General features: G+C 39.5%; 1 pseudogene; it reads right to left on the bottom strand.

Annotated features, from left to right (window-relative positions):
* Positions 1–4691: 4691 nt before the first annotated feature.
* The window catches only part of LOC101332677 (DNA topoisomerase I, mitochondrial-like), a 36328-nt pseudogene continuing 17960 nt past the window's right edge, over positions 4692–23059 (bottom strand).

The raw sequence follows: 23059 nt of genomic DNA, 5'->3' as shown, positions 1-23059 counted from the left end.
TTATTGAGCCAGGAGGTCAGAGAGAATGCCTGTCTGAAGACTTTTATCTTCCTTTTTGGGGGGAGGGGCTGAATTTTGTCCTCAGGTTCACCGGTAAGCGGTCCACAACCCCCCAGTCCCCACTCCAATATGTCCTTTGCCTGGCAGAACTTTGGGCAGCTCTCCTTAGTCATTATTCTGACTTTAAAAGTATCAGAAAATGCCATTCGTTTGCCTATTACATGAATCAGGGTCCTTACGACTTGTGATGTCAAAATGGGACCACATCCATCTGGGCATTGATCTTGATACTCAAGATTATCTTTATGTAATAAGGTATGATTTTCTGAAATTGCAAATGAGATCTGCATGGAAATGCATTGTCTTTTAGAAATGACATTTAAATAAATTTTAATTCAAATCAGCCATTGTTCACCCGTTATCTAATACAAGAATTTGTTTTGTATTTTGTCTTCTGAAGGTGAATAATGTGAAATGTTATTACTATGTAAGGGAGCCCCGTAATAAAACCCTGTGCCGCTTCCTTTAAAGAATAAATCAAAGTGTATTTACTGTCATTCGATCAACATTAAAAAAACTCACCTCCTGGCCCCAAGATGTTTTTGATAGGCTGCCACCGAAGAATGACTTAAAGTCTAGAATCTGTACTGTCCACCTTTGTGGACATAGGTATATCTGGAACCTGATTATAATTATGTCTTTCTCAGTTACTTACTTTTTTTCTTATACCCTCATAGCTAAGCTAACATCTACTTTTTTTTTTTTTTTGCAGTACGTGGGCCTCTCACTGTTGTGGCCTCTCCCGTTGCGGAGCACAGGCTCCGGACGCGCAGGCTCAGCTTTGAACATTTAAGTTCTCAGTCTATTCAAGGTGGATATTTGCACATGATGGTGTGAACTGGGACCCCTTTTCATTCTCCCCTGCACTGGGATAGCTTATTTTGAGCGCTTGATTTGTTAAGCAACCTTCCTTTCCACACTAATGTGCGATGCTGACTCTGTCCATCAGATTTCCCTACGTGCATGGGTATGTTCCTGGGATCCGTTCCTTTGGTCTCTGTGACTTCTGTTGCATCAACGTACACTGTTCTCTGTTGCCCTTGTCTGTTAAGGCCATTCTGCAGATATGAGAATCTAAAAGCATCCATCCTTCCATCCCTTAACTTGCAGTGGCTTGCCTTCTCCTATGTTTGGTGATCTTTGTGAAAACATCCTTGACTTTAATCTGTGGGAATTTATCACAAGCCCAACTTAGGGAAACAGTCCTCCAGCAGGGCCCGTCTCTGCTTCTGTTGGTAGTCAGAGAACCTGTGCAGGATGAGATTTTATTGTTTTTCTTTTTCTTTTTGATGTCACTTGCTAATATGATTCTATGTTGCTTTTGTTTGTTTGTCTTTGTAGTTGTTTTAGTATTTTCAGTCACCAGTGGGTACTGAGAGCCTACGATGTGCAAAAATAAATATAATAAGATATTATGTCTTGGGTGTGTTGAACATTTAAAATATGATAGGTATTTTCGAACACGTGGTATACGCATTATCTCCTTTAATCCTTCTAACAACCAGGTGAGATGACTACTATCATTATCTGCAATTTATGGTGAGGAAATGGAAGCTTTGAGAAGCTAGGTTTAACTGGCCCAAGATCGTACAGCTATGTGAAGCTGGCATTTACTTCAGAGCCGACGCTCCTAAGTATTATGTTGGGCTGCCCCAAAGGCAAACATGCATCACTAACACAGCCCCTGTGTCCTAATCTCAGCTCAATCTTATTAACTGTTCAAATGTGCTCATTGATATGACCATGTGTGACATTCTATATGACTAGTAAAAGCAGGAATTTCCATAAATGAAAACAGGAGTGTGACGTGCCCTGTTGGTTGCAGGAAATTTCTCTGATTCCTAAGAGCATATATTTTAAGATATCCAGTCTTCCTCCACATAGCCAAGTGTTTCTAAGGAAGCTGACCCCATCATCCGATCCAGTGGGTCTGGAGGAGTCTAAGGAGTCCAGCGGTCAGAAAGTAACCCTTGCCAAGGGTTGGTATGAAAAAAAAAGGTGGCCAAAATCAGGCCAATGAACCACAGGAGAAAATCTTTCCGGGCATGAGAAGCTGTCCTTTCCTACCGACACAAGAGATGTAAAGGTAACCCCCTTTCCGCCACTAGTTACTATTGTCTCCAGGTGACATGTTACAGCCATTTGTGATCACAAGAGGAAACCAACTATAGGATGAAGCCAAAAGCAGAGATAGTGGAATACAGACTCAGTGGAAAGTACTAATCAGACCTTACTGGGTACCCTACCCCCCCTTTTTTTTTCATTATGAGAAATAATACATTACCTTTTGATTGGTAACCCAGAGTTTGATGATACTTGTTGCTAAATCCATTATATCTGATGAATGGTGGAAGGAATTTTATACGCGTATCGCTAAGTGAAAGAAACCAATCTGAAAAGTCTACATGCTGAATGATAACAACTGTATGACATTCTGGAAGAGAAGAAAAAAAAAACTATGGAGACAGTTAAGAGATTAGAGGTTGCCAGAGTTTGGGGTGGGGGAGGGTATATAGGCAGAGCACAGAGGACTTTTAGGGCAATGAAAAGACTCTGTATGATACTATAGTATGACTACGTGTCCTTATACATTTATCCAAACCCAAAGAATGTGCAACACAAGGCTAAACTTTAAGGTAAAACTATGGATTAGAGTGATTATGATGTGTCGATGTTGCTTCACCAATTATAACAAGTGTACCACTCTGCTGGAGGATGTTGATAATGGGAGAAACTATGTAAGTGCAGGGACAGGGGGCATATGGAAATCTCTATAACTTCTTAGTTTTGCTGTTAACCTAAAACTGCTCTAAAAAATTGTCTTAAAATATCTTTTCAGACTTTGTAAAGTAAAATTTAAAAAAAGGAAAGATAGTAACAAAAGTTACTTAACTCTGGGAGTAGAGGTAAGAATGTTATTAAGGATGGGAATTTAGGAAGTTTTTTAAATTACTGGTAATATTTTATTAAGTTAATTAGTGTGTACACCAGTGGAGCAGCATCTCCTTGGAATTGAGACCCTTAGCACCCTGTGCGCTATGGGTCTTATCCCCTCCTACTTTATTAAGAAATATGTTATAGGATCATCTCTTCTTTCTCCTAGATGATCAACATTTCCCTTATAAATGTCCTTGTTCCGTAGTTTGGGATTTTGAAATACAGAGACTGTCTTATACATAAAATATTCATAGCACTTAACTTAGTGTGAAAGTTACTAAAGATGCTGTATTAATTGTTTCTTCCTTTTCTGTATTGTATGATGGTTTGACACCTTCAAAAGCTTTCTGGACAAAAGAGAAACCCATTTCTTAAAGATAACAACGTGCTGAGCTGGGAGCACATTTTTCATGTGCAAACCAACCAATCCAAGTCTATGGCCTCAACCACTCCTTTATCTATTTCTCACAAACCAAGCTCCAAGTCATCCCTGGGCCGGGTACCACCAGCGAGACACCATCCTATAGCCCAGGCTTTCCTGTAATTATCCAAACCTAAACTCTTTACTCTGATATGTCTTGCTTTTCTCACAGAAATCCCAATAAAGGATGAGCTGGAATTTCCCCTTGTTCCTGTCTTCTCCCGCCTGACCCAAACCTGGTGCTTCCCCTGTGGCCCTGCATCTCATGTGGTGGCTCTCTAGGACCTGTGTGTATAATCAACTCTTCCTTCTAAGCCTCATTCTTATTTCCTCCTGTGGCTGCCCTGAGATTATCATACCGTATCCAACACTTACATTCTTAGAACACATGTCAAATAAACATGTGTAGAGTCTTGCATTTCCTAACAAACAAATCAAAATTCTTGATCCCTAAATGTCTACCTGTAGCTTCTACAGGGTTTCACTATTTTGTGTATTATGCACATAATACATAAATGTTTCTTTACCTTGTGCTCAAAATATGTTTTTGTAAGGTGAGCTCAAAATTTTCACTAGTTTTTTAAATTGATGCTTAACTTTTCCCCACATTTGGGCAGACTTTTTAAACCTTCAAATATTACAAGGCTATTGGTTACGAAGAGCCAGCTTCTGTGTACAGGTCAAAGCATCTACACAGAGAAGTTGAGTTTCTCCATGGAAATTCATGGGTTTTGTCAAACTTGTTTGGAGACCAATGGATGGTAAAATCAGCTCGGGATTACTTTTAGTTTGTCTGAGAAGCAACTGGTTAATCTAATGGATCCTAAATCAATGTCATTTTGTCGGAACAAAGGCCATGAAGGTGGGAGGAGAGGAGGAAGGGGCAAACTCTTTTCTTAAACTTTTGACTTAGATCAAGTGTTACAAAAATAATGATAAGGAGTGAACAGCCACCTAGCTTACTTTACATTAGTATAAATTTGGCAGAATTGTCTAACATGGTTCCTGGTCTGATTGAATTGCATCTGGGAGGCTCTTAACATCCTTCCACATAAAAATCACCGTCAAGCTGCCAGAATGTCCCCACCGACTTGTTTGGCAGCGTGGAAACCTGTGGCCTCAGACATGCACCAACAAGAGGGTGGGCTCCCTGAGTTTGCAGGGACCTGATGTGTGCCTTCTGAGACAGCTCTTTTTTTTTTTTGTACAAAATTCCCCCATCTGCTTTAATGGTGAAAAAAAATAAGTTCCAACGAGGCACAGAGATGCTCATTTAGAATTCAAAGTCTTTGCCTGCCATGTCGAGAGCCCTCTGTGTCTTGTTGTAGATCTTCTCCACGGGCACCCCAAACCTCTTACACCAGGCAACACTGATCTGGGGGTCCAGGTAGTTGAGCTTGGACGTGCCCAGGGCCACCTGCTTGCTGTCCTCCTTGTCTGTGGCCTGCAAGCGCAGTCTCCCGAGCTGCTCCTCCAGTTTCTCCAGCAGCCGTCCCCTCTTGTCCAGGAAGCTCTTGGACCTGCTGTCCCCTCTGGATTTGTGGTCGGCCCTTGCCTTCTTCAGCTGTGCCTTGGCCTCAGCCACCTGCTTCTTCTTCGCCGCAATCTTCTACCGAAGAGTCTGCATCGACTTCTCGAAGGTCTTGGGAGTCGCCCGCTGATGGTTGCAGAGAACGGCAATGGCCCGATTTGCTCTGTTGTAAGACAGAATCTTAGCGGCTACGCTGTCTTCAGCTCTGGTCAGTGCTCTCAGCTGGCCCTGCAGGGTGAGGCTGGCGTTGCAGGTCCGGAACACCTTGGCCGTCAGGCCATCCATCAGGTCCTGCAGGTGCTTGTTCAGACTGGCGGTGGTCAGTCTGTCAAAGAGCTCATCCCCAGGGCCTTTGTTCTCCATGAACAGCTGCAGATTCTCATACACCGGCTTCTCCACCCGCACTCTGTTTTAGTAGCGGATCGGGTCCTGTCCCAGGAAGTCGAATTCCACGACGTACGGGCAGCCACCGGCCCCTGGGTGCAGCTGGACGTGTTCCACGCGGAGGGAGTAGCCACCCACCGTGTCAGCCGCGTCGCCCTCCTCCGTCTTGTGCCCGGCTCGCAGCGCCAGCTTGTCGATGAAATAAAGGGCCACAGCGCGTCTCGCCTTCATTTCTCAGGACTTCCAGTCGGCCCGGTACTGAGAACAGATCTCGCCCAGACTCCTTTCAAGCGCTGAGCCACTTCATACTTCTCCCAATCTCTCTCCCCCTTCGGCTTGGAGCTGGGGTTCAGCATGGTGTACTTGATGGAGTTCTGCCCGTTCTCTGTCCACGCCGCCAGCCACGTGACCGTGCGGTCGCACCGCACCTCCTTCCACCGGTGACTTACCGGAGGCTCGGGTACTTCGGAGTCCCTGCTGCAGTTAATGGTCACGTCCTCCAGCAGGACACTCCTCTTCAGCATCCCCATCTTGGGGTGGTCGCCGCGGCCTCGGAACAACCCGGGGGCTCGGTCTTGAAATTGCCGATCTTCTCTCAGTGCCCGTCTAAGATACAGCTCTTTGACAGAGTCAGCCCAGTGCATTTTCCATGCGGGAAAAGTGTCGTTATACCCTAGGAAACACGGTGACAATATCTGAAGTTAGGGGTTCTGTGGGATCTGAGGATTGATTCTAAACTCTCAGTTCCTAAATACACACAGTAGAGGGCCACGGTAGAGTTTTCAGGAGTGGCAAGGGAAACGCAGCTTTCATTTCTGTTTGATATTGAAGCACTTATTGTATCAACTAGTATCAAACAAGCACAAAAGCTCAAAACTGTATCGAGTACCATGCTTCCAAAGAATGGCCAAAAAACATGGAGCGTACTAAAGCGCTTATCTAACTTCCACGACCAATAATTTAAAAACTAAAAATCTGAAACTTTCAGTGCCTATAAGGCTTTGTTTAAGAACGGGGTGAGGGATTCTGAGAAAGCGTCAGAGGAGACTGTACACCTTTCCTTTTCCCATTCCCACCCCTGCCTTTACTGCAAACCATGGCTAGCAGCCACGCTGAGCCCCAAGCACAGACCAGCTCTGCTTTCACCCAGAGATTCCAGTCCAGGACCCAGGGGACAGGAGGGGAAGCTAAATGCAGCTCAGGTTCGTACACTGAAGCCAAATAATTGGTGAGTTTGGCCAAGATTCAAGTTCATTCTGAAGCATTAAATCAAAGTGTTACAGGCTTGGTTCCAACATTTAGAACAGCCCAAGTAGTGAATTGCCAATCAGTTACCTTCCTCTCCCTGTAATCAATCTAATCTAGGTGACAGAAGCGAAGAAGAGCCAGGACCTGGCCTGAATGGCAAAAAATAAGCCAAAGAATTAGAACAGTAAATTTCATTGTTAACAACCCTTCTGAGTAAGGAGGAGGTATTGAAGAAGGAAAGGAGTTAATCCAACAAAGAAGACACATGGAGGAGACAGGAAATACCCATTTCAGTGCAAAATTAGAGAATAAGAGCAGGAATAGGAAAAAAGGGGGGGAGTCTTAACACACCCCAAAAAATTGGTCTAGATCGTAAGAGACATCTGATAGAGGGGTCTGAACTTGGGAAAAAAAAATGAACAAAGCAAGAGAAAACAGAAGAGACAAGAAACAAATTGGGGCAAAGGTGCATTCCCACAGGACACCGCAAGTGGAAGCTGGCAGGAAGAGATCTCGAACAAAGGTGGTAGGTCCTGGCTGGGATGAGGTCTGTGGCAGGGACGAGGAAAAACTCTGAGAGTCAGAGACATGAACTCTTTGGTTTTTAAGCATCGAAAACAATGAAGTTATTACTTGGAGGAAAAAAATAATTTGTTAAATAGATCAATAGCTCTCAGTTCACCAGAGATAACACTGAACTACATCAAGGGGAAATAAATGTAAATTACACTTTCCAGATCAAGATAATTTTGATGAACAGAATTACGGTCTCTAGCACATCACACAAGACTTAGGAGAATATTCAATGAAATCTGAAAATTTTTATACATAAACGGCAGATGTGAGGAAACTCGAATGCACTTTCTTTTTGCAAAACATAGATTGGACTGTCTTGATTGTAGTGACACCAGCCTCCATTTAGTGCCTGCCAAGGAAGACTCCTTCATGGAAGAAAGTTTACTCTGCTGACACATGACGCAAAACGGGTTTTGGTCTAAGAGACAGAGAGGGATGGCTGGAGGTACCTGGGGAGATGGAAAGGGGGTGATGACCTTCACTAATGAAAACGATGCAAAGACACAACACTATACCATTCAAGCTGCCCAAAGCAAAGATGAGTGACAATACTCAGTGAAAGCCAGTAACACGCAAGCACACGACATACATGTTCTTGCTCCAGGTGGAACATGACACTGTTAAACCTTTATGAGAAAACAAACATCAAATCAGTTCTTTTCCCTTTTCTCCATGTGGAAGTCCGTATTATCATTCGTGAAGGCTGGAACTTTTTTTTTTTCTGACAGATTCTTCTACTCTCTTTCTAGAAAAGAACTGAACTCAGGGAACTGTACAGCCTTCTCCACAGATTCTAAATACTCCTGACTCCGTAGATTATCTTCCAGCAGCTGTGAGGAACGTAAAGCTTTTCCTAGAATATGGGGGAGGGAGGAATTCTGAAGCATACTCTAGGCAGTTTTTCCGCAGCTCTCATGTGATTTTTAAGAGCCAGCCGGTCTGGAAAATGTTGAATTTGTTTGTAGGAAAGGTAAACACTGCCAAAATCAACAAGTTCCTTCCTTAGGGGGCTGTAGAGAAAATTGGTCTACAGATTAAGACAGTTCAGACAACTTAGGCTGGAGTAGAAGTGAACCCCCCCGGCATGCAGGTCTTACCCCAGAACTGTATTAGAAGGTGGATAAATCTCTGTTGGAGTAATTACAAACTGTGTACTCGAGAGGTAAAGGAAATTAAAATTGATCTCGTCTATAAATATCTTAGACAAAGTGAGTGTTTTGAATGAATAAGTAGGCCAAGAGGCTTAGTGAATTGGGTTAAATTGTTCAGCCACACTGCCTAGATTGCTTGTTCCGGGTGTCTTAACTGTGATTAGACCAATATAAAATGGTTTCACAGGCGATTGTTTACAAGTCAACAAAAATGCTTTGATTAAAATGGAGCAGCTAAACATTTTCTGCATGTCCTGTAATTAGGGCTGCCGGATAAAAAGCAGGACACAGCGTCATCTGAATTTCAAATAAACAACAAATAATGTTTTTCGTATAAGCACGCCCTCAATATTGCTTGAGACATACTTGTACAAAAAGAATTATTCACTGTTTATCCAAAATTCAAATACAACTGTACATTCTCTGTTTTTATTTGCTAAATCTGGCACATTTACCTGTAATACCTATAAAATAGGGTATGTGTTTTCTATACTCCCAAATGCACACTGGATTCATATTTGAATAAGTTTAGCCAATACCTATGTACAGAACCATAAAGATTAAGTATTATTTATGAGATGAAAATCCAGGCAAGGTTTTCTAAGAAGTTAATTATAAGAGTTACTTTAGGGAATTGAATTTCCTGAGTTTTCTTCTAGGTTGTGCTTTATAACTATCTGGGGAGTTTTAAAAATCCAGGAGGCAGCTCAGACCGATTAAACCAGAACCTCTGGGTGGGATGCAGGCATCTGTACTTTTAAAAAACTCCACAGTGAATTATTGCTGCCAAGGTGAGAATCACTGCTCTAGACTGATTGGTACGACCTGCCAACCTGTGATCCCAAAGATAAAAGATGAAAAGGGAGCTGACGTTTCCAGGCTGTCATTCAGGGTAGCACAAGTTTGGCTACCTTTGCCCCTGCCTGCTTTGAAATTTACAAGAGCATTCACATTCAGCTATGAATGGAGGATAAGTGAAGGACTGAGAAAAAATAAGATGAGAAGGTTTTTGAAAATCTACATCTTCATGTGGTACATATATACGCAATGAAATATTACGCAGACATCAAAAAGAATGAAATAATGCCAATTGCGGCAACATGGATGGACGTAGAGATTATCCTACTAAGTGAAGTAAGTCAGAAAGAGAAAGACAAATACCGTATGGTGTCACTTATATGTGGAATCTAAAGTATGACACAAATGAATTTATCTATGAAACAGAAACAGACGCATAGACATAGAGAACAGACTTGTGGTTGCCAAGGGGGAGGGGGTGTGGTGGAGGAAAGGATTGGGAATTTGGGATGAGCAGATGCAAACTAGTATATACAGGATGGATAAACAACAAGGTCCTAATGTATAGCACCGGGAACTATATTCAATATCCTGCAATAAACCATAACAGAAAAGAATATGAAAAAGAATATATATATATATACACATAACTGTCACTTTGCTGTACAGCAGAAATTAACACAACATTGTAAATCAACTATACTTCAATAAAATTTTTTTTAAAAGAAAAAAAGAGAAAAGTCTACATCTTCAAATATAGTAGCCTATGAACTTTCTCAGGCTGGGTTTTATGGACACAACTGTTAAGCAAAGTTAAACACCCATAAATCTCTGCTCTTATCGGGGGATTAAAACTATATGGAGACATATATATTTACATTTACAGGGTGCAGAGAGAAGTCACAAAGTTTATATTTCAAGTACATATTTCCCCATTGTCTTCTTTTTTTTTCTGCCAAAACATTACCTATCAGTGTCAGCTATAGAATTCTGAAAAATTACCAAAAGACCCAACCAAATTCAGTACTTTTAATTCAAATGATGGGCTGCAAATCCAGCGTGCTCTTAAATTACTAAATACTGCAAAGATCACTGAGGTTAGTTTTTCTCTGTAATTGTAACTGACAATGTATTGCGTGAAGATGAACATAGAGCATTCTTTCTGTTTTTGTCCTGGAAGTTGACTGATAAGCCTGATACAGTGCTGCATGCTTTCAAGCCTTCCTTGTCAGAAAGCCTGAAGAACTGTTATATTATTAAAACCCCAATCCTAGCACTTACAAAGAGAGTTCCAAAGCCAGCCTCCATATCTTATCACATACCACTGGCTCCACAGTGCATTTTTGACACAGAGTATATTTACTTTCAACACCAACAACCTTCCCTTTGCTCTCCTCCGGTACCCTAAACTCTCCTGGATTTAAGAATCCCATGTATACTTTGCAACAAGCTGTTTTTGTAATTTCAACCCTGAAAGGGATAAAGAGTTAACTACATCCTTCATTAATAATGTAGGACTGAGAGTCTCTAGATTCGTGCTGATAGAGTTTTTAGTTCTCCTGACACGAGAAGAGATAAAGACCAGAAATCATAAAATTATTTCATGTTTTACTTCATCTCCAGCCCACTGTGAACACTAAGATCTGTCTACACTTAAATGCAAAATGGTTTTCTTTGATGCGATTGTGCCTTAGATATTAAGGGGCACATGTTGGTTAAGTGAAAAGAGAACTGAGCTGTCACCAGGTTCATCCCCCAATGTCTGTGATCTCTCTGATTCTGTTCCCCATCCTGTTCTCTTCCTCTTCTGTATGTCCTTAACCAAGTCTTTAATCACCTCCTAGGTGTGTATTACCCTCAAATATGTATTTCCATCTCTAAATTCTCGTTAAGTTAGAATTTCATTTTTCCTGTGGTCCATGGAATATACCTCAGGGCTGTAGACTCGAAATCTTGAAGAAGCTTATTTAACACATCACGCTTCACATAATCAACAAGTTCACTCTCCCATTCTTCTCTCACAAAAGCTTACATATGCATCCTTTCATATACATATTCCTACTGCCAACTCCCTGTATCAGGCTCCATTAGCTCATAACCAAACTATTACTGTAACTTCCTAATTGGGCTCCCTTTATCTACCCCATATGGAGTTCTGATAATGATACTCCCAAGGACAAAGGATTTTAAAATTTTAGAATATTCTCATTTTCCACTGACTAAAGAGCTTCATGCTCAAGATGCAGAAATGAGAGTCTGGGAATAACAGTGGAGAGGGATCCTAGCAAATACTTTGGAATCTCAGTGGGAATGGTGGAAGTTTATATCCTAGGAGTGTGGAACAGCCAGGGCTTGATTTAGCCATCAAAAACTGCAACCTAGGGCTTCCCTGGTGGTGCAGTGGTTGAGAGTCTGCCTGCCGATGCAGGGGACACGGGTTCATGCCCTGGTCCGGGAAGATCCCACATGCCGCAGAGCGGCTGGGCCCGTGAGCCAGCTGAGCCTGTGTGTCCAGAGCCTGTGCTCCGCAAGGGGATAGGCCACAACCGTGAGAGGCCCGCGTACCGCAAAACTGCAACCTGTCCTTGAGTAAATCCAATTACTGATCTGATTAATGTCATCTGACCCTACTGTATGGTTCTAGGACTGGTTAGAGTAAACCTACTTGGAAAAAAATACAGTAACCTCCAGAACCCACACAATGGCTGTCATTTAATTAAAAATCTACTAGACATCCCAGGAATCATGGCCAAGAGAAAACACTAGAAATAAACTCTCATTTAACCAAGTTATTAAAGTTGGACTTTAAAACGGCTATATTGAATATTTTTTCAAAAACGATTGACAGAGTAGAACATTTTACTAGAGAATTGGAATCTATTAGAGAATAAATAAAAATTCTAGAGTTGACAATGTGAAAAACTGAAATTTAGACTTTGATAGATGTGCTTAATGAGGAGATTGATATAGAACATGAGAGGATTAGTGAACTCATCAAGAGAAAAATGATGAAAACACAGTCTGAAGCCTAGAGACCAAAGCAAAAGAAAGAATAATACAGAAATGAGCATATGTATTTGTGTATTTCTGGGCAAGCCTCCCTCTATATATAACATCTATTTATATATTTATCTATCTATATCTATATTTATATGACATGGATAAAAACTATAATCTACATAATTAAAGGCTCAGAAGAATAGAGAGGGAATAAAGGAAAAAAATATTTGAAGAGAATGGATTTCCAAAACCTGACCAAAAAATCAAGATACAGATCTTAGAAAAGCTGTGGACCTCAAGCAGGGTAACCACACAACCCCCGCCCCCACCCCCAAAAAAACCCACAACTAGTCACAGCATAGAAAAATTACTGAAAATCAGAGACAAAAGAAAATAGTAAAAAACATTCAAAGAAAAATGCTATCTCTAAAGGAGCAATAATGACATACAGCTGATGTCTCAATAGAATATGAAATCAAGAAGACAATGGAATATCTTTAATGAAATAAAAAGGAAAGCTACTGCCAAACTAGAATTCTGTATCTAGAAAAAAAATCTTCGAAAAAATTAAAGATATTTGAATACATACAAAAACAGAGAATTTGTTGCCAGTACACTGAAACTAAAAAAAAAAAAAAAGTTTTTCTTCAAGCAGAAGGAAAATGATCGCAGGTAGCAGCAAAACAAAAATGCAGGAAGAAATTTCAAACAACAGAATGTATCTCAGTGATTGGAATGTAGTATAATGATTGAATTTTATGACCAAAAAGAAGAGGATGCCTCTTCATTTTGAGGGGCCCAGTATCAGCCTCCTTAGTAAGTGCTATGTCTTTGTGAGCAGGAACTTTTCTTCTTTCTTGTATCACTAGTGACTAAAATGGTGACTAGCATATAGTAAGTACTCAAGAAATATTTGGTAATTGAATGACTAAATCAATAGTCTCTACAACTTTGCACCACATTTGAAAACCCTGGGCAATAATCAACATGACTTTTGCTACCCAGATACAAGGAAATGATGGACTGAGGTGAAAATCTATGCTTATTTGAGGGGGGAAGGAAGAAGGGAGGAAGGGAAGAGAGAGAAACTCACATGATAGTTTGGAACTAACACTGAGAAAGAGAAGGGTAATGCTCAGCCCTTTTGTACCCTCCAGTCTTGATTTGTTGGAAGGAAAATTTTATAGCTGTGGTGCAGAAAAGGCAGTCAGGTTTCCCTTTGGAAATATTTAGCCATTTAGCATTTGTGGATCAATACTTTTTGAAAGGTCATAGTAACAATTTTAAGAGCAGCACAGTAAGGCTAATAATGCCCACAATGAAATTTTATCATCAAGAAAAGGAATGAAGGCTAGTGCCTATGTTAGCAGATTGGTAATCAGTGAGACTCACTCTGTTATCCCGTGAAGCTGGAATGGAATGGCTGTGGTTGTAAGTGGATAATGTGACTCCCTGCCACCGTCACCTCAGGGTGCCAACAGCACGGCACGGCTATTATCATTCCAGGGTGGTCATGAGCTCCGCTATTCTCTTCTGCAAGTTTGGGGAAAGATATATTGCTGTCACAACAGGGTAATAGTAGACGGTATTACACAGGCAGGCAGAGAAAAAGGAAACAGACTTAGATCTTTAGAAAACTAACCACAGCCTCAGTTATAAGTTTCCAAAATAAGTAGTTGGCAAGTAAGAGCCTAAAATTGTCAGATCTCTCATTTAGTTGGGCCTTGCATTCTTGTCCTGGTGTTTGGATAACAAGAAAGAATATGTGTTGATAGATTACATGTTACAGAATTGGGCAGAAAATAACCCCCTAACAAGTGTAACTCCCTTTAAACCACTGAAGTTTCAGATAGTTGGTTCTCATTGTCTAAATAATGCATCAACTCCATGCATAAAAAGCAAATACCAAACTGCTGCTAATATGCATGGTTTAAATTTGGATTATTTGAGAAGTCCACACTAGTCTAGCATAAACTGAGCTCAAGGGGTGATAAATGCTTTCTTTCAAATTCTGTCATTTGCTCTATATTTCTGTAAACAAATTTTGGAAAGTACACACACACACACACACACACACACACACACAATATCCTGTATAAAATCCCTACCTAGGATCTTCCTCATTAGTAACTGGCATGCTTTCATAATTCTTTCTCAACCAGTGAGCTTGGTAAATTAGTCATTTGAGACTCACTTCTGTCCTTGTTTGTCACGTTTACGTCACAAGGGTGTTGGAAGGATTAATTAGTTAACATGCAAAATTCTTTGAAGATGAAAAGTGCTGTGAAATTGCTAAGTGGTGCTCACATTCCTTCATAGGACATATGTTTCTTTTTATATTTGTAAAAATTCATCCACCTCCTGTTAACACTTTTTGCTAGGATTATGTACTCAGATTGCTTTTTAGAAAATTGACTAGCCTTAGCTTTTCCTCCTCGAGGCTCGAAATATTTATTCACCTACAGCCTCATTTCTCTTCTCTGTTTTTTCCTACTAAGTATTATTTTTTTTTCTTACTGAGAGGTCCTAATATTATTTATGAAATCCTGTTTCCTAGTTATTTTTCCTACTTACATTTTTTTGTATTCATTGGAACAGTGGACTGGTATACCTAAAGATCACTAACGAGAAAAGGAAAAGTCACTATTCCTAACTTTTAGAGGCTTAAGCCATGAGAATCATTAGTTTGGTTCAAATGTTATAGTCCAAAGGGCAGGCAAGTCTATCTGTGAAATTCACTGAGCAAGAAAGAAGAAATTGCTTTTTTTCTCAAGACCTAAATTTTCATCAAAAGGCATTATTTAAAATGTCTTTTATGAAACTGGAATAGATATTCAAGGAAATCTGATGAAGTGCCCCCCGCTCCCACCTTCTGACCCTGGACGCAGCTAAGGGTACCTGCAGCTCACGAGCTGAGGCTCTGGATGCCAGAAGAGGTGTTCCTCTAGCAGATTAAAAGGCTCATTTCCAGTAAGCACCTAAATGTAGAGGTATTCACCTAGAGTTATCACAATTATTTTAACTACCTAGATCTGTAAAACAGAGGTGATCATCTAGGATAAACTCCTGAGATTTTCTTCACAGCTCTGACTATGAAGAACCCAGCCATTATTTTTCCACTACTTTTTTGACAGCTTTCTATTTTGATTATAAAGTGGGACCTTGAGATGTTTAAATGTATCAGCTTTTTAAAAGAGGTGTTCTTCATATTACTCCTAAAGGATATTCTCCCCAAGAGATTATGGTACTGACCAATATCATTTTCATAAACAAAGGTTACAAAACACAGCTACATACAAATGCTTTTCACTTTGTGTAATGAACTTAATTCGGCTAATATTTAAGCACATTAAAATCATATATTTCTTATGCTTCCTGTCTCAGATAGACAACCAATGAAATATCCACAAAATAAAATGGGAAACGACCTTGGTACAATATATTTACGATTATTGTATGTAACATATATATATCCTTAATTATAATACTATTATAAGAAAGCATATTTCACAAGAAATTTTATTTCCTTTTCTTTTTTTGATAAACAAAAAGTTGTACATAATTAATATATACAATTTGATGAGTTTGGAGATAAATAAACACCCATGGACCCATCACCACAATCTATGCCATAAAACCTATCCATCACCTCCTGAAGTCTCCTCAAACCCTCTTACTTCTCCTCCTCCCTTTTCCTCCTTTTTCTCCTCCTCCTCTTTCTTCTACCATAATTATTAATACTATTAGTATTTTGTGATTAAAGCACACATAAGATCTACCCACAGTAAATTTTTAAATGTACAGTGCAGTATTGTTAACTAAAGACCCTACGCTGTACAAATCTCTAGGATTTATTCATCTGGTATAAATGAAATTTTGTACTCTTTGACTAATATTTCCCCATTTTCCTCTCCCCTCTGGCAATCACCATACCACACTCTGCTTCCATGGATTTGACAATTTTAGATTCATCATGTAAGTGGTATCACATAGTCTTTGTATTTCTGTGTCTGGCTTATTTCATTCAGCATTATATCCTCCAGGTTCATCCGTGTCATTGGAAATGACAGAATTTCCTTCTTTTTTAAGGTTAAATTACATTTTATGGTATGTAGATGAAAAAACATTTTCTTTTCCCACTCATTCATCAATGGACATTTAGGTTGCTTCCATGCCTTGGCTATTGCGAACAATTCATCAATGAACGTGGGAATGTATATTTCTCGTCGAGATCCTGATGTCAGTTCCTTTGGACATACTCTCAGAAATGGTATTGCTGGATCACATGACGGTTCTGCTTTTAGTTTGTTGAGGAACCGCCCTACCGTTTTCCATAGCAGCTGTGCCACTTTACCTTCCTATCAACAGTGCACGAGGGTTCCCTCGCCGACATTTTCAATATTTTTTCTTTAATAAAAGCCAACCTAAAATGTGTAAGACAATATCTCATTGTGGTTTGAGTTTGCATTTCCTGATGATTGGTAAAGTTGAGTGCCTTTTCATATATCTGTTTTGGTTTTTTTTGTTTTTGTTTTTGTTTTTGTGGTACGCCGGCCTCTCACCGCTGCGGCCCCTCCCGCCGTGGAGCACAGGCTCCGGACGCGCAGACTCAGCGGCCACGGCGCACGGGCCCAGCCGCTCCGCGGCATGTGGGATCCTCCCGGACTGGGGCACGAACCTGCGTCCCCCGCATCGGCAGGCGGACTCCCAACCACTGCGCCACCAGGGAAGCCCATATATCTGTTTTTATATGGCTTCTTTGGAGAAATGTCTATGTTCTTTTGTCCATTTTTTAATTGGGTTATTTGTTTTCTTACTATTACATTGTATGAGTTTCTTATCAGATATATGGTTTGCAGATACTTTCTTCCAATCTGTACATTGCCTTGCTGTTGCTGTTTTTGATTGTTTCCTTGGCTGTGCAAAAGCTTTTTATTTTTATTTAGTCTCTCTTGTCAATTTTTGCTTTTGTTGATGTGCTTTTGATGTCATATTCAAGAAATTATTGCCAAGGCTACTGTTCACAATCTTTTTCCCTATGTTTTCTTCAAGGAGCTTGATGAGATGCCCTTGCAGATCAGTCAGGAAATGATGGGCTACAGAAAGTACAATTCCAGGACCGTGACTATCCACATAGGAAAGATAAAATTGTACCCTAACCTTGCAATGTACGAAAAGATCAATCCCAGGTGGAATAAAGATCTTGTAAACAAGCTCATAGAAATTCAGAAGAAAATATAGATTATCTTTATGACCTTAGTGTAAGAAGAGATTTCTCATACAAGACAGAAAAAAATGCAAATCATAGGGAAAAGATTAACAAATTCAACGATTTTAAAATTAGAAATGGTCAAATATCAAAAGACATAAAAAAATTAATGGATAAATTATAGCATAGGCAAGTACATTTGCAAAGTTTAAAAGTAAGAGATAATTGAAATCCAAAATATATGAAGAATTAAATAGAAGGCAAATGAGACCTGCAAATAGGCAAATTCACAGATGAAAAAACCCAACGGCCAATAAACCCAGGAAGAGAGATTCTCAGTAATAATTGGAAAAATGCAAAATAAAAGAACGTAAGAAACATTTCAGATTCAACAGACTGGCAAAAAGTTTGAGTACACCAAGTGTAGGTAAAGATAAGAAGCAATTAGAAAATTTTTACAGCACTAATGGGGTTATAAACTGTCTTAACTACTCAGGGGAGATATTTGGCATTATCTATTAAAACTGAAGGAGGATGCCCCAAGACCCATCTATCCTATTTCTAGGTATAAATACTATAAAGATTCCTGTCTTTGTGGGAAAGGAGGCATGCACTAAAAGACTTGGGGCAGTATTTTTATAGTTAAATTCTAAGTACAAACTAAATGCTAATCAGAAAAATGAGAATAAATAAACACATTGTGTGTATAGACACATGATGGGATATTTATATAATAAAATAAATTTGTTACAGTTACATGCATTAGAAATCCCAAAGACCCATTGATGGGGAAAAGCAAGATTTACCAAAATACATACAGTATGATGCAATTATACAAAGTTAAAAATATGTAATATATTGCTTAGGGATTTATACATATAGAGTAAAACTGTACACACTTCTTGATACTAACAAATAACAAAAAAATTTATAGTGTTTACCTCTAATGAGCAGCGAGGGAAATGTGATCAAAAAACAGTTTATCCATGACTTCAGTGGTATTTATGAGGTTTTACTTCTTAAATGGGGTGATGTATACGTGGATATTTGTTCCATTATGCTCAATAGCTGAAAAAATCTGAATGCCTGAAAGTTTTTTATGAAAGAAATAAAGGAAATAAAACATAAGCAACTGGTTTTTTATTTAGTCTCAATATTTATTTATTTATTTATTTGAATTATACATATATGTGTATTTTTTTTAAATTGGGGTATTGTTGTTTGGCAATGTTGTGTTAATTTCTGCTGTACAGCGAAGTGAATCAGCTCTATGTATACATATATCCCCTCTTTTTTGGATTTACTTCCCATTTAGGTCACCACAGAGCACTGAGTCAAATTCCCTGTGCTATACAGCAGGTTCTCATTAGTTATCTATTTTAAACATATTAGTGTATATATGTCAATCCCAATCTCCCAATTCTTCCTACCCCCCTTCCCCACTTGGTGTCCATACATTTGTTCTCTATATCTGTGTCTCTATTTCTGCCTTGCAAACTGGTTCATCTGTACCATTTTTCTAGATTCCACATATATGCATTAATATACAATATTTTTTTCTCTTTCTGACTTACTTCACTCTGTATGACACTCTCTAGGTCCATCCATGTCTCTACAAATGACCCAATTTCATTCCTTTTTATGGCCGAGTAATATTACATTGTATATATGACCACATCTTCTTTATCCATTCATCTGTCAATGGACACTTAGGTTCCTTCCATGTCCTGGCTATTGTAAATAGTGCTGCAATGAACACTGGGGTGCATGTGTCTTTTTGAATTATGGTTTTCTCAGGGTATATGCCCAGGAGTGGGATTGCTGGATCATATGGTAGCTCTATTTTTAGGGGTTTTTTTTAAGTTATTTTTAGCATTCAGGATTTCTTTTTAAAATTGTATTTATTTATTTATTTTTGGCTGTGTTGGGTCTTTGTTTCTGTGTGAGGGTTTTCTCTAGTTGCGGTGAGCGGGGGCCACTCTTCATCGCGGTGCGCGGGCCTCTCACTGTCGCGGCATCTCTTGTTGCGGAGCACAAGCTCCACACGTGCAGGCTCAGTAGTTGTGACTCATGGGCCTAGTTGCTTCGCGGCATGCAGCATCTTCCCAGACCAGGGCTCGAACCTGTGTCCCCTGCATTGGCAGGCAGACTCTCAACCACTGCGCCACCAGGGAAGCCCTATTTTTAGTTTTTTAAGGAACTTCCATACTGTTCTCCATAGTGGCTGTATCAATTTACATTCCCACCAATAGTGCAAGAGGGTTCCCTTGTCTCCACACCCCCTCTAGCATTTATTGTTTGTAGATTTTTTGATGATGGCCATTCTGACCGGTGTGAGGTGATACCTCATTGTAGTTTTGATTTGCATTTCTCTAATGATTAGTGATGTTGAGCATCCTTTCATGTGTTTGTTAGCAATCTGTATACCTTCTTTGGAGAAATGTCGATTTAGGTCTTCCGCCCATTTTTGGATTGGGTTGTTTGTTTTTTTGATATTGAGCTTCCTCAGCTATTTGTATATTTTAGAGATCAATCCCTTCTCTTTTGCTTCATTTGCAAATATTTTCTCCCATTTGGAGGGCTGTCTTTTCATCTTCTTTATGATTTCCTTTGCTTTGCAAAAGCTTTCAAGTTTCATTAAGCCCCATTTGTTTATTTTTGTTTTTATTTTCATTTCTCTAGGAGGTGGGTCAAAAAAGATCTTGCTGTGATTTATGTCAAAGAGTGTCCTTCCTATGTTTTCCTCTAAGAGTTTGATAGTGTCTGGTCTTACATTTAGGTCTTTAAAACATTTTTAGTTTATTTTTGTGTATGGTGTTAGGGAGTGTTCTAATTTCATTCTTTTACGTGTAGCTGTCCAGTTTTCCCAGCACCATTTGCTGAAGAGACTGTCTTTCTCCATTGTATATTCTTGCTTACTTTGTCATAGATTGGTCAACTGTTTTTTTTAAAGACATTTTAGTTCTAAGAAGAAAATAGTAGCCATGAAATATAATCATAGCATACAAGGATGGATGTTTGCCTCAGCCTTGAACAATATCTACAGTCATAATTGTAAACAATGGATGTTAATTTAAGCAAAATTTTCAATATAATATGCTTTTCTTGGTAAGATGGGGGAATAGACATACTTTTGTAGCAAAGAGTTTGTGTAGATAAGCCAAATCATCTTCTTTCATAATGGCAACCTAAAACAGAATATCAAAACTCGACATTTATTGAGGAATACTGAGGTACAAAAAGAATCAGATAAAAGTGAAGATGGTTGCCTCTGGAAAGCAAGATACAGGGGTTTGAAGGGGTAGACAGAAGACTGCTGTTTTGAAAGATAAGCTTTGGAGGACTGTTTGAGTTTTAAACAATTTTTAAATATGTGTTTTAAAATATGAGTTTTAAAATATATGTGTATTATTCAATAAAAATAAATTGTAATTAAAAAATTAAGACTCCGTACAGAACAGAATCTGTAAACTCAGTTGAAGCTACACCTAACATTGACCTATATGTGTGGTTTGAGCCCCTTCCGTTCTATGGCATTCTTCTGTTTGTTCATGCACAGTTATCCAGAAAACTAATATTACATCTGTCATTTGAACTCTTGGCTACAAAATCCCCAAACATCAAAACAATTAAAAAAAAACTATAATTCTCACTCCCTGAGAAATCCAAACCAAAGAGTATGTATGATACATATATACATTAAAAAAATGGAGTCCATAACTGTGACTGCTCATGTTACCAGCCATTTGTGGAAAAGCAGTAAATAGAGATGCAGCAAAGGATTAGCTAATCTTGTTTCCTGCAGGATGTATTCTCAAGTGGGTTTATACAGCCTGTCTTGTTTTGAATGAGTCAAGAAAGGGAGTCACTCAGCACTGCTACCCAGGGAAATCTATCCTGTGTCAGCAACAGAGCACCTGTGGTGATACCATCACTCGTACGGAGCAGAGGGACTAAGAAATAGAAACCACTGGGGAGAAAAAGAGAGACGGGGAAACAAGTTTCTGAAAAGGCATCCTTTGACACCAGCACACCATGTCATTTCCCAGGATTAAAAAGACTTCAACTCTATAAGGAAACTATTTTTTCCAAATTCAAATTCTCTGCCATTTCACCTACATTAAAGACGATCATGGCACAATGGGGATTTAAGAAAAAGTCAGCAAGACCCCTAATTCCAAAAAGTACTTTGTTGGGGTGTAAAGCAAGATGAGAAAATGATTCATACTGCAAAAATCAAGAAAATATTTTTATTCTATTCATCTGCATGTGAATAGGTAAATATAGTGAGCTGCAATGCGAAAACAGTATGATGCTAAATCATCATTTTTACCAAATTCTGCTTCTTCTATCCACACATTCCTGGTTAATGTTTGTTTCATGTCCCTTTCTTCCTCCTCTTCCTGCCCTCACTCTTCCCATCACCTGCTACTCTCCAGACACTTCTGCTTTTCATCTGCTCTTTGAAGAAGCCAAGTTTGCTCCTGCCTTGGGACTTTTAAACTCATTGTCCTTTCCACCCAAAATGTTCTTCCAGATTCAGATCCAGATGGTCATGCTCCTGGCTCCTTCTTGTCTAAATGAGCTTAAACGTGTCCACAAAAACCCTTTCCCTGACCACCCAATCTAAAGTAAACAGTGTTACTCCCTGTCACATAATCCAATTTTAATTCTCTGGATAGCACTTTCCAGTATCTAATTTTATACATAAAGATTTACTTATCAGTTTACTAACCTATACACATATACACACAGAGAGAGAGAGAGAGAGAGAGAGAGAGAGAGAAAGAGCAAGAGAGAAAGAGGAATCCAAACTCTATGAAAGCCAAGATTCTGCTTGTCTTGTCTTCTGCTCTATCTTCAAAATCTAGATTAGTCTCTGCTCTGTATTTTTTTTTTTTTTTTTGGCTGTGTTGGGTCTTCATTGCTGTGCACAGGCTTTCTCTAGTTGCATCAAGGTGGGGGCTACACTTCATTGCTGTGCGTGGGTTGCTCATTGCGGTAGCTTCTCTTGTTGTGGAGCACGGGATCTAGGTGCACGGGCTTCAGTAGTTGTGGCACACGGGCTCAGTAGTTGTGGTGCACGGGCTAAGTTGCTCCACGGCATGTGGGATTTTCCCAGACCAGGCCTTGAACCCGTGTCCACTGCACTGGCAGGCAGATTCTTAACCACTGCGCCACCAGGGAAGTCCCCCCTGTTCTGTATTGAGTGCTTGATAAATATTTATATTTTTCTGACAGGACATTTTATTTAAGGATATCTTTAATTACTAGCATCAGCTAAGACTAATAACATTGATTCCGATGTCTTTGAAAAGTTAACACGGCAATGACAGGGGTTAATGAATATAGGAATGGTAAAGGTATTTCCATTATGTTCGTATCTGAGTTGACTATATCATACAACATAAGTGATAAATATGCATCGTCTTTCTATTCAGGTGCTTTGCAACACAAGATTTGATTTAACCCGTGAGTTGTATATAACCTCTCTCTAAACATAATGTCAATAGACAAATCAATACATACGTAGCATATTGTATTTGCATATCCTAACCTATCTACTTTTCTTGACAATTCTGGGTCTGCCCCAGAGTTCCCGGGGTGGCTCATGAGCAAAAGGGATTTGTTGGGTGGTATGAGTGAGGCTGGATTCAGTTGCAAATTGTTTTCTCTCCTTGAAGATGTGAATTAGCTGAGGTGTGAAGTCATCCTCATACTTTGGCACATGACTGAGGTGCTTG

The sequence above is a fragment of the Tursiops truncatus genome, chromosome 2 (genome assembly GCF_011762595.2).
Source record: "Tursiops truncatus isolate mTurTru1 chromosome 2, mTurTru1.mat.Y, whole genome shotgun sequence".
Lineage (NCBI taxonomy): Eukaryota > Metazoa > Chordata > Mammalia > Artiodactyla > Delphinidae > Tursiops > Tursiops truncatus.
This window is presented reverse-complemented; position numbering and strand designations above follow the sequence as displayed.